Source organism: Sciurus carolinensis, chromosome 7, assembly GCF_902686445.1.
Source record: "Sciurus carolinensis chromosome 7, mSciCar1.2, whole genome shotgun sequence".
Classification (NCBI taxonomy): Eukaryota; Metazoa; Chordata; class Mammalia; order Rodentia; family Sciuridae; genus Sciurus; species Sciurus carolinensis.
Window position 1 is genome coordinate 138274495 of NC_062219.1, and position 12614 is coordinate 138287108.

General features: G+C 51.0%; 1 long non-coding RNA gene across 1 annotated transcript; it reads right to left on the reverse strand.

The window, feature by feature from the left end:
* Positions 1–4886: 4886 nt before the first annotated feature.
* Positions 4887–7766, reverse strand: LOC124988176 (uncharacterized). Its single transcript, XR_007109377.1, has 3 exons — positions 7638–7766; positions 5942–6039; positions 4887–5081 (listed from the first exon to the last, which is right to left on the reverse strand). It is a non-coding gene; the product is annotated as an uncharacterized LOC124988176 (long non-coding RNA).
* Positions 7767–12614: the final 4848 nt, after the last annotated feature.

The following is a 12614-nucleotide window of genomic DNA, read 5'->3' on the forward strand; positions in this document are numbered from 1 at the left end:
TTAGAGCAGAGAAAGCAAAAACGAAAACATTAGAGAACAATAATAATCATAAAAAGAATAAAGATCCAACGTGGTCCCAAAGCAGATGGTGGCTTTCGGTGCAGGGGATGTGGCTCTGCTGGTGGGTTCCAGAGCCCACATGGGTGGAAATGGTGACTTCCCAGAGCTGCCAGGCCAGGCTGTCATTAGCCCTTTAGCACACGAGGGGAAAGCACCTGACATCACACTTCTCTTCTGGGCAAAGTTTAGACAACGAGGGTAGAAATGTCAAGGGATTAAAATAAAAGCAATTTATGGGTTTTCTGGAAACCTCCAGAAAATCCTCCCACCCTGTCCACTTCTCTCTCCAACCACCAAGCTGGGCTCTTTCTCCCTCCTGCTGCCTCCTTCGGGGGCAGCTGCTTGTCTCTCAAGTTTCATTTTGGGCCACGATCTTAACCTCATCCCCTTTTTCTTTCTGTGTGTTCTAAGTTCATCCATCAACACTGTCTAACTTCTCCTCAGACCCCGGGTCCCCTTTCTAGCATTTCAGAATTTGGACCACCAAATCGCGCTAGGAAGTGGATGCTTCCTCAGATACGCTCAACAGAAACCTATTCATGCTTTGCCAGGGCCTGAAACTCTGCTGCCTCCATTGTCCCTGTTCCCCTGACCCCTCTTCTGATGTCTCTTGCCTCAGTTTATGTTTCTCACCTCAATGCCACCCTAGCCGTCATGTCTGTCTTTCTCCTTTCTCTTTCTCTCTCTCTTCTCTTCTCACGTTCTTCCCCTCTGTGATCAGTCCAACTGAGACTCAGGTGTCTCCTCTCCATGAGCTGTGCCCCTCTGGGTCCTCAAACTCAGCTGGCCACAAACAGCAACTCCTTCTCTTTTCTGTTTCTGACTCCTTCTTTCCTCGGATCAAGACCTAGGAGTCATCTCTGACCTCCTTTTCCCCATGTTTAGTGCCTTATCAAATCCCTCACTAGCTGTATGAAGTAGTGCACGCCTGTAATCCCAGCAACTCAGGAGACTGAGGCAGGAGGAGTGTAAGTTCAAAGCCAGTCTCAGCAACATAGTGAGGTGCTAAGCAACTTAGCAAGACCCTGTCTCAAAATACAAAATTTTAAAGTGCTGAGGATTTAAAGAGGTTGGTGACCAAGTGCCCCGGGTTCAATCTCCACTATCAGACTCCTTATGCACTCCTTTATTTTGTTTCTCTCCCATATGTTCCTTTCATTGACATCATGGTCTTTGTTTCTGCCTTGATTTCCAGCCTGCCAAGGCTTTCTGATTACAAGAAAGAATCAAGTTACCCCAAGGCACAGGGGCATCTGTGTCCCAAAACTGAAAATGCAGGGAACCCAGCAGGAAATGAGGTGATATCTGGGAAGGAATGAGAAATAAGGCTGCTGCAGTTTCCATCTCTCTCTCTCTCTCTCTCCTCTCTCCCTCTGTCTCATCCCTCTGGGGCCATTTAGTGTCTCGCTTGAACTTCTTTCTACAGATTTATCTCATTCTCCACTTTTCTCTCCTACTCTGTTTAGGTCTAAAAATGGTTTTCCCAGCTCTTCATGATCTTTTGGTCAAGTGTCTCTAATTTAATATAGTCTCTGTCACTTGCTTCAAATTCTGGAGGGAGAGGCTTGAAGGACTACCAGTCAGCAGACAGATTGCACCAGCCTCTCTGGGAGCCCTGCTTTGGGGCCAGCATCTGGATCAGCCCAGTAGAATCATGGGTATTAACACAGCTCCCCGGGTGCGCTCCCCACGCCGTGGTTATGGATGAGGACTGTTCCTGAAGGACTATTGGGGGTTACCTCCTAATATTAACTGCAGAACTGCAGGAGTTTCTAAGAGCTGGGTTAAGGACTAGTGGTATGTTCAGAATCAAGTTTTTGCCCCTAAGAAATAAGAAAAATGAGAGTGTGTGTGTGTGTGTGTGTGTGTGTGTGTGTGTGTGTGTAAAGTCATGTTGGTACAAGCTTTCAGATGTCATTTTTGGAACAGGTGATCTCTACACAGAGACAACAGCCTTCCTGTTTATGGAGGATGCTATAGTTTGGATCTGGAATGTCCCCAGAAGTCCATGTGTTAAAGGCTAGGTCCCCAGCTTGGCACCACTGGGACCCAGTGGGAGGAAGTCAGGTCCTTGGGGCTGTTCCCTCAAAGGGGACTGTGTGACTCTGGCCTCTTTCGCTCTCTCTCTCTCTTTTCCTTCTGGTCAGGAGGTGAGGGCTTCCTTTGCCACACACCTTGCCACAATGTACTGCTTTGCCCAAAAGCAACCAGCCAACTGACCATGGACTGACACCTCCAAAACCTTGAGCCAAAAATAAATCTTTCCTCTTTTTACTTGATTTTCCTGGGTATTTTGTTACAATAATGGAAAGCTTACTATCACAGAGGACAACGAGTCTTCATTTATGAAGTGACAGCTGGAGCTAGACAGACATTTTTGCTTATACTCTCATACACTAGTGGGGTGCCTACATCAGTCTATTTAAGCTTTGGGGGAGACTCAGCTGCTCCATGAAACCCAAATGTCTACTACTTCTTGGCTACTTGAATAGCTTCCCAAGGTTCTCTCCACTTTCAAGATCTCTTCCCCATCTGTCTCAGACATCACTGCCAAATTAACGTCTCTAAAATGTTAAGTACATTATAGTATTTCCTTGTTAAAACAGGCAAGCACTTTGCAAAGCTTATGAAATAAGATAGAAATGCCTCAACCTTCACAAAACAGCTCAGACTTCAAGCCCCCATGCCCCTGCCTCTACCCACATCACCACGTCCTCCACATGAGACATGAGACCTCCCTGTCCTTCCTGTCCCTGCCCCTTCCCCCTGCTGTGCCCCCCGCTCTGCTCCCCATCCAGGCTACTCAGATCAAATGGCATCTCCTCCAAGAAGTCTTCTGGCTTCTCAGCTAAATGAATATTTCTTAACTTTAGATCCCCCTTTTTTCTCTAGAGTGAAATAAGTAGAATTTATTCAAGAATGTAAACAGAAACAGAACTCTCACAGGTACCAGGGCAAACCCAATAGCAGGTTTTCCTAAATTCCTTTTATTAAAACTTTTGTAAATTCTAAGGACACTTACATGGTCTATCATGTTGCATGTCTTTTGCATTTTTTACCTGCCCCATCAATTGCAAAAAAACTCTTAGGAGCAACCACCATGCCACGGAGGACATGGGGTAAACACGGAGTCACGGAACACAGGGTCCAAAGCACGACCGTGCGGTGTGATTTAGAGATGGCACTCGACTGGTGTGGTCCTCCATGTGTCACTGTGCGGTGACGGAGATGACCCGTGCGAGGTCTGCTGATTCATAAACGCTGGCTTCCTTTGCCGGCACACAATGAACACTCAAGATCTTCATTCAACCGGACCTCATGAATGCATGAGGCAGAAGGAAGGCCCGTTTAGGCGCCAGGATGTGACCTCACTATAAAATTAATATCCGTATTTTAATGTTCTAGTAAAGGAGTCCAAAATCACTAAAGCAACATGACACCTTGGAAGAAGCATCCTGCTTTCTAAAGCGACCGCCTCGAAGGACAGTGCTCATTTGGAAACAGGAGACCGGGTGCACATTTTCCACAACGCATCAACCGTGGCCTTCACCTTTGGGCCACACCCCGTAAGTTGACCAATGTGCTTCCTACCCTCTCGCCACTCCCTGTTCGACCTTGGTAAACTGACTAATGGATACCCACGTGGGTCAAAATCAGGTAAGTAAATCAGGAATTATAGATGTACACGTGTAGACAGACCACCTACCTCTGAAATTCCTGTGACGTGAAAGTGGGCATCCGAATGAGAGAAGCCACGTGTTTTTACTTGCAGCTAAGAACATACCATTAGAAATACGAGAAGCAATGATGCCCAGTTCTCTTGTAAACAGAAACCAGATGAAGCCATAGAATGTGTCTCAGGATGTCCAAGGGGACATGAGCTTCAGGAGTAGAAGAAAGAGCCTCAGTGATCGCCAGTGCATGGAGCCTTCGCTATGCAGCAGGAACTACTCCAAACTCTACCTGTGCTTAACCTCCCATAGTGCCAGGTGTGTCCTTTTATAGGTGGGGAAACTAAAGCACAGAGAAGTTTAGTAACTTACCCAAGGTCACCCAGCCAGAGTGTGAGACAGCAGGATTTGTACCCTGGCAGCAGAGTTCTGGGGCCCACCTTTATCACTGCCTCACTGAGCTCCCTAGTCACAGAAGGACCCTCCAGATGCCATCATCTGGGCACCTGAAGGGGTCCTCAGTCTTCTCTTTGGATCTCATTTCCAGAGAGGGTAAAGTGAAGACTAAACATAAAATCGCAAGAGCTCCTCTCTTCTATGTCGCAAGCCCATGTCTGCATCGAGTCCAGCTGCCTCTTCCGCACGCCCTGTACCTACTCCCTGCTCAGGCCCTGGGCCCCCTGCTTCCCCATTCCTGTGACCTTGTCACCCAGCCTTCCTGCAGACACCCCCACCCCAACCAAGGCCAAACACCACGAGACTTCTAGAAGCTTGCTTCAAGTCAGCCTTCTTTTCAGAAATGTATTCCACCCCCAGATACCCTCTAGAGATGACACAGGTAGGTGAGAAGAAAGCAGAGCTACCGAATATAGGAAAAAAGTCAGCGCGCAGAGCCCTCACCCAAGCGCAGCCACTAACATGACGGTCACCATGTCGCATTTGTAAATACTCCGCTCCGTTCTCTACATGCCAGCCTGTGGTCACTCACAAACACTGCAGTGAATGTGTGTTTAACGCTTGTTCTTTTATTAAAAAAAAAAAAAAAAAAAAACTCACAAATAAAATCAGCAACAGTGATAGATTTAATGTGCTCCACCCCAGTGCAGTCGAGGTGACCGCTGTGTCCTCTCAACGGGACAAAAGATGGCTGCCAGGCCTCCATCGGGGAGTACAGTGCTCGGTTGCCTTGACAATAGCATCGGTCCAGTTTCTGACCTGGGCCCTGCCGTCCTGGGCTCCAGGGAAACCACAGGTGTCAAGCACAGTACCTGGGAGCCGATCGTGTTCGGTGAGATACTGACAGATTTCCTGAGCAGAACTCTCCTCACCCGGCATGATCTGATGTCGCTGCTGAGCAGAGACAAAAGGAGCAGCATGAGGTTGAGTGACAGCCACAGACTGAAACGCTGGGCTGGTCTCCGCTCCGGAGCTGCTCCTGAGCTCCTCGGCGCACCCTTCTCGCTTGCCTCTGAGCATGAGCTCCTGCTTCCCTCCAAACCCAAGAACAAATCATGCCTCTGCCCCCCGCAAGACAAAACGCACCCCGATTCTGCATTTCCACTGGGGCTCAGAGCGGCCTCTCTGGCCACTGTAGTCATTTGTTTGCAGCCGTAAAGGAAGGGAACGTGCCTTCTCAGTGCTTGGCTGGCTCGTCCTCTCCCCTCCTGTCCCCCAAAGCTCCTAATGCTGCAGCCGGCAAAGGAAGGTGCTGGAAGTTGGAGCATGGGGAAGCAGAGAGAGGCCAGCCTGTCCACTCAGAGGTGCCACCTTGTCCACAGACACCCCAAACTTTGGGACCATCTCCTCTTCCCCTCTCCACTCCCCCTCCCACCTGCAGAAAGACATGAAGATGGAAGGGGCTCTTTGATGACACAGCAAGGACACAGGGCTGACGTGGGCATTCCTGCTCAGTCACGTAACGCTTTTCAAAGTCAAGTTACTGGGCTTCTGTGGAGCTGGGAGATTTTGCAAGAATCGACTATGGTGGTAAGAAAAGATGTGCCCAGCAAAGTAAGAGCCCTCCCATGGCCAACTGCAGACTGAAGACAACGTCCCCGGGGCCGGAGCCCCAGCAGAGCGACCAGGACACAGAGTCTTACCCTAACTCTGGGGGGATGGGAATGAAGAAGCCCTGGCTGGCAAACTGAGGCAGAGAGAGAGAAAGCTGCCCCTGCACCCCTCCCATCTCTCACCCACAGATACCAGCTCACCCGGAAGGGCGAATGAAGGTCAGATGCCACCTCCCTCCAAAGGCTTCCAGCGAGACTCAACTGTCCTTCCCAAGCTCATGCGAGCTCCTGGTCTCAGTCTACCTGGACATATTATACTTGTCAGTCAACTGGATGGAAAACCTGTGGGGCTGAGTGATTATATCACAATCTTTATGCCCCCCCTTCTCCTGCCCCCCCGCACACTCTGAGCTGGTCCCTGGACCCTAGAGTAGCCCAGAGGCTGTTCCACTTCAAGGACATGTAACTCCTTCAGAGGGAGAAGTGAGTTTCCAACTGTCTGCAGCTCAAATGCCAACCTGCAGGATCCCTTTTCCCGCACAAGAAACTATTCATCCCCTTGGGGACAGTTCCTTCATTTTTCTCATTCACCTTTAAAAATAAAACACTTAGATAGTAATAATAATAATAGTAATAATAATTTTCAGAAAAAAGCCAGAGTGGGTACTGGGACAGGGGATGCTGCACAGTGACTTGCCCAGCATGTGCCAGGCCCCGGGTTCCATCCCCACCACTTCACACACACACACACACACACACACACAAATACACACACACAAATTAAGAAAGGCGAAAGTCAGAGGAGACCTTCCCTTTCTTTTTAAAATCTACTTTATCTGCTCCCTGTGACATCTCTGGGACTCTAGGCAACCTAATGTTAAAACCAGCAATCTCAGCCACCCCCATCCATTTACAAGCTAAACAACAAAGGCCCAGAAAGATAAGGTGCTTTGCAGATTAGCAGCATGACTTGCACCGGGGGCCTCTATCATGGGACAGTGACACTTGCGTGGTGTTCCATTTGAAAAGCAGAATTGAATATTTCACATTTTATGGTACTTTCAAGTCTCAAGATTCAACTAATAAAACAGAAAGAAGAAATTGAAATGCGAGAAGCACCAAGGCCTTCCCAGCATGCAAGCTCCCAGGGTGGGCGGGTGGGGCTGCTCTGGCCTGATTGGGCCGCCTGTCCACCCCAGGCCTGCAGCTGTTCCTGCTGACCTCGTGGCCACCAGGTGGGACATCGAGGCTGTGGGTCTTGCTCTGCAGAAGAGCCCTGCTCCCTGCTCCTACCAGCACCGTGCTGAGGAGAAGCAACGAAAAGAAACAACGCAAAGATCTGTTTGACGAAGGTTCTGACGTGTGACTGAGCTTCCAGAACTCCAGCGTAACTCCGGCAATAAGGTGGAAGAAGAGGGGCCGAGAGCCCAGAGCTCGAGGGGAGAGAGGAAAGGGTCAGGGAGGGACCAGGAAGAAGCCTGACCACATTGCTGCCAGAAGGATCAGAACGCCAGAACCTTCAGGAAATAGGGAAGGTCCAGGTGGCGGTGCACACCTGCGGTCCCAGTTCCTCAGGAGGCCCAGGCAGGAGGAGCACTTGAGCCCAGAGTTCAAAGCCTGGGCAAAATAATAAGAATCTGTCTCTTTTTAAAAATGTAAAAAAATATATATAAAAATAGAGAAACAGGGCTAAAGAGAGTTCCCTGGATGTGAATGAACTACTAACCCAGAGTCACAACCCTGGGACTCCCGGGCCTCCTTGCCCTCCTCCCTGGGCCTTTGGGGCTCCTGCCTCAGTTTGTCCATCTGAGATCTACCTTGGAGGCCTGTCCTCTCTCTCCCCGGGGTAGGAAAAACTGAAATTGCTGAGAAGGACGACGGGTGGCTGGCCACGCACCTGTGAACACAGGTGACCTGCCGCGTTCTGCAGCCTGTGCCTCCTGGCCAGCTCACCTCTCATTCCCTAGCGGCTCTTCTTGACTCACCCGCAGCTTACTCATCCGCACCCGCCCGCCATCCTGTTCCCAGGACACACCTGGGATTGGAATGACCTCACTACCTCTCCTCCCCATGGCTCGCCCTTCCGCAAACACCTCTCTGCTGGGACCAGTCGGCGCACCTATCTCACCACGCATGCGCTGGCTTTCGTGCGCCAGGGACAGCAGTCTTCGGCCCTCCCCCACTCAGCCCTGGCACCACGTGGGCACCACCTGGCCCCCGCAGCCCGCTCCTCGGAACCTGCCGCCTGCCCTCTGCTGGGATGAATAGGAGCCCACAAAGGAGTGGCAGGGGCTCCCAGGTCACGTGTGCTTCTCTCCAAGTCTTCAGCAGTGAAGCCCTGAGGCGGCTGCAGTTGTGGGGTGGGGTGGGAGCCGGCACAAGGCCTGACACCTGCCCAAAGGGCCTTGGCACTCCTAGCCATGGACCCGGATTTGTTCTTGGTTGGAGAGATGTTGTTTTTCAATTGAAAATTCAGAGAAAAAAAGACCCAAGCGTTGTGGAGGCGCAGGAGGAGGAGCAGGGTGGGGACAGAAGTCCAGGGCAGCATCCATTCAGAGGGTGCCCCTGCCTGGGGCAACCCTGTGCAGCTCTGCAGCCACACTTGGAAATCGGGGTGGGCCGCGGGCCTGGTGGGCTCTCTCCCTCCCTCTACAGCATCCTGGGGCTCCCTCTTGACCTGAAGAGAGGGGAGCAGGTAGCTGAGGAGGGGAAGGGACACCCAGCCACTGAGAGGAGAGGGAACCAAGCCAGTGCTCCGCCCCAATCTTTCCAGTGCCCAGTGTGACTCCGCAAGCAGAAAGGAGCCGCACAAGTGGGCCTTGTCCCCAGAGTCCTGCAGAAGCCCTGTGGTCCTGCCCAGCTAGATGAGGCTTGTTGCAAAGGAAACACGTCATCTCTTTGCTGATGTTAAAGAGTCGATGGAGGCAGATGTCACCTGACAACCTTCATGGAAGAAGCAGAAGGAAACTGTCCTGCCCTCTAGGAGTTGAGGGCAGAGGTGAGGGGTTCAGGAAGAACCAAACACCTCCTTGGAACAAGCCAGATACCTTCCCAGTGTGCTTTGTTTGGTCTCACTCTAACCCAATCAGGCCTGTGGCAGAGCCCCATTTTGCAGATATGAACACCAAGGCTCAGAGAGGCTGTTGTGAGCCCAAGTTTACACAGTAACTGGGAGAGTGAAGATTTGAACCCAGAACTCCCTTCTCCTGATATTATCCACGCTGCCCTCCAGCGGGATCCCCGGCAACCCTGCTGTCATTCGGCATCTGCTGCTGTGGCGGCAGGCGGGCAGAAAGGAGGCCAGAGCGGCTTCTACCGCTTCTAGGCTCCCACTCTGCTTTGGGGGAGGGAAACTCAGCCCGGGCAGAAACTCTCCTACCTGCAGACACACCCCGTGACATGCCAGGTACTTGGATGTTTCTGTGGGGGGTGAGTCTTCCCAGCGCTCCCCACCTCGCAGAGCAGGCTCCTGCTTCAGGGGAGCAGGAAGATGCGCCCCCAGGAGGCTGGGCTGCCTGAGGAAGCCGGTCAGTTTCAGTTCACACAGGTTTGGGGAAGCACCAGCTGGTTTCAGTTCAGGATGCGGGTAGGTGGGGAGGGCGCTTCTCTTGCGGTTTGGTTCTGTCCTCCGTCCCCATCACGTGCTGTCTGTCAAGGGCCTGCTCCCTGGAAGGGGCTATCACTTTGGCCTCAACATACTGCAGACTGGATCTCTCTCTCTCTCTCTCTTTTTTTTTTTTAATTTCTCCAGAAACTTCTCCAAAACCGGAAATGCCATTTCAGAGTGTCAAGGAGGCACTGACCATCTTTAGTTGATGCCAGGCTGTTGGAGTGAACGTGGACCTGGGGGACACTGGAGGGAACACATCTGACTTCTCCCTCTACCAGTGTGGGATGCAGGCGGAGGCCAAAGGTGGCTAAGGGTGCTGTCTGCTGGCCGGGTTTCAGGACGAGGGGCAGGAGGAGCATCAGGCAAGGTCAAGGTTAGCACATGCAGATCTGGTTGGATAGAAGGGCAGCTGGCAGGGACCCGCCCTTCCGCTCATCTTCCTCATTTGCCCTTGAGAGATGCAGTGGTTTCCATAGAAACCAAGCAGGCCCAGTCTGCAGGTGGGCCGTCCTCTAGCCTCATCCCCTGCCCCCGCATTCTGTATCCATCCCCCATAACCCTGGTCCACTTCGAGCTTTGAATGCAGCCCTTGATCCTCGGCCACTGCAACTTATTTTTGAAGTGGGACACGTGTCTTTCTCTTCCTCTCTCCCTGCTCCTCCCTCATCTCTCCCTGTCCCTAATCTCAGGGGACACAGGGTCACCTTTCTTCCCCATCCTAGACAGCATTATCCACTCACCATAGGAACGAAGTCATCCAGACTTTGGGGATGGCATCAAAAGATCTCAGAAATGACTGTCTCCCAAATTAACAAGTGAATTACAAGTCCAACAGAGAACACGTGGAATGTAGCCTTTGAGTCGCCTCTTTAAAAGCCCCTGGTTCCTGTTGACAGGCAGAATCACAGTCTCTGGGACAGGAGTCCCCTGTGTTTCTCCTTTGCTCCTTTTTCTCAAAATCATGTCCTCATTATTGTATTGGCAACAGGGACAAGGACTGAGCTTTTGGCAACACCCCTTTCTGACTTTCCTGCTCCTTCCCTGGAACCTCCAGCACACCCCCACTTATACGTCCCTCCCCGCCTACCTTTATCCCTGCACCTGCTCTGCAGTGTTAGCTCAGGGGCTCCCAGCCCCTGCTGCTGACCCCAATATCCTGATCTACCCTTCTGCCAAATTTTAGCCACACAAAAGAGCACCCTGAATAAAGACCACACTCTACATCTAAGTGAAGAACTAGGGCAAAATCCCATTTTGTCACATGCAAGTTTTCATGTCCATCCCCGAGTGAAGGCGATGCCTTTCCCTTTCCCTCCCACCTTCTTCGTCAGCAGGAATGTGAACACAGGCTGGCGCACGTGAGGCCATTCTGGCCTATGAACCATGTCCGAGATGTTCTAGGTGCTGCCCGGCATCTTCTCAGTGCCACTAATGGATCTCTGAGATCTCATGATGCCAAGTACATTCCTGTAGTGCAGGGAAGGGTTTCAGTGTTCTCAAGGGAGACTGTAAGAACCCAGAAAACCACACCGGACCCAGGGAATTGACATAAGAGGGTTTATTAAGCAGAGTGTCTCCCTGCAGGGTAAGAGAGAAAATGAGAGGAAAAGAGAAAGGGCACGCGCAAGAGAGAGTGTGAAAAGCAAGGGGGAGAGAGAAAGAAAGTGAGTAGGAGAGAGAAAGCATGAGAAATGATGGCAGGGAAGCGGTCCTTAAGCAGTTGAATTCCATCAGGCTAACAGGGGACCAATAACGGAGAAGGATACTTGCAAGCTGACTGATGAACCAATAGCTAGCTAGGATGTTCACAGACTGACAAGTAGTTGGGAGGCGGGGAAATGACTGCAGCAGAGAGGGCGGGGGGAGCAGCTTTATATTACAGAGACTCGCTGAGTTCCAAGCCATCTGTAGCAGAGGTTGGGGTGCCATGACACTTCACCTGCTTGGATAGACTGGCCCTATTGTGGCAGATGTTCCTGGTTCTTCCTGTTGCTTACACACCTCCCACCCCTGCTCCAGGGCTTCCCTGTTGCTGCTAAGGAGTATGACACCGTGGACCCACTCACCCAGTAGGCACACCACCTGTCCAGATAGATGTGTTGGGTAGTGGACTGCGGTGGGCAGCAGGAGAGGACCCTGACTCATTCCCATTCACCACCTGGTCCTCCCGATGCTGTTGGGAAATCTGACTGTCACTGGCAGGAGATGCCAGATGGAGGTGGGGGGCCTACTGTCCCATGAAGCCAACTCTGACCAGTGGGAGACATGACTGGGCAGACAAACTCTTCTCCTTCTCGCATGTTCCCCAGTGGGCCTTTCTGGAGATAAACCAGGAGGCTAATAGTTAGCCACACTTGTGAAAAGCTAGAGCCAGCCAGAAACACACCCCTCGTGCTGCACCCATCCTTATCTGCCTCACCTCCTTTTCTCACTCCCCAGGAAAATATCAGTGCATTAGCTTTTGCCTCAAGCTCCAGAATTCAGACAATGCAGGTTAAGACGGGAAGGCGTAGAGAATGGTAAAGAGGTCACGGAAAAGGAGTCAGAGTCCTGAGAACTGCACACCCCTGAGCCTTTTACTGGAGAGAGAAACCAGTGTGGTGGTATTTAAGTGACAGCTTTTGGGGGCCATCTCAGCTACAAATATGACTCATGTCTGGGCTGAAATCCCCATCACGAACATAGTTTCTCCCTTTTCATTCCCATTTCCCTTTCAATGACTTTGCTGAATTTTGATACAGACAACATTCCTACCAGACAATTTGAACTGTATATGCTACCCTCCCGTTAGTCATTTGGTAGCCATCTTGGTTATCATATCAATTGTCATGGTATAACAGCACTTGAGTTCAAGTAACCCTTATTTTACTCAATGAAAGCCTTAAAGCATATGAGTAGTGATGCCAAGGAAGCACCAAGGTATACCCCATGGAAGGACAGCTGGGGAGGGGGAGTGAAGCACACCTTTAATCCCAGCAACTCAGGAAGCTAAGGCAAGTTTGAGGCCAGCCTCAACAACTTGGTGAAATCCTATCTCAACAAAAGAAATTAAGAAGGGCTGGAGATGTGGCTCACTGGTGGAGTACCTCTGGGTTCAGTCTCCACTGTCATCCAAGAAACTAAAAATGGAAGAACAGAGTAACTCTGGTATTGAGTAGCAATGCTACAGGGCATGAGAAAAAGCAACAGTACATTTAGGGTTCAGTGCTAGCTGGGGTTTCAGGCATCCACTAGGAATCATAGGACATATTCTCTGTGAATAAG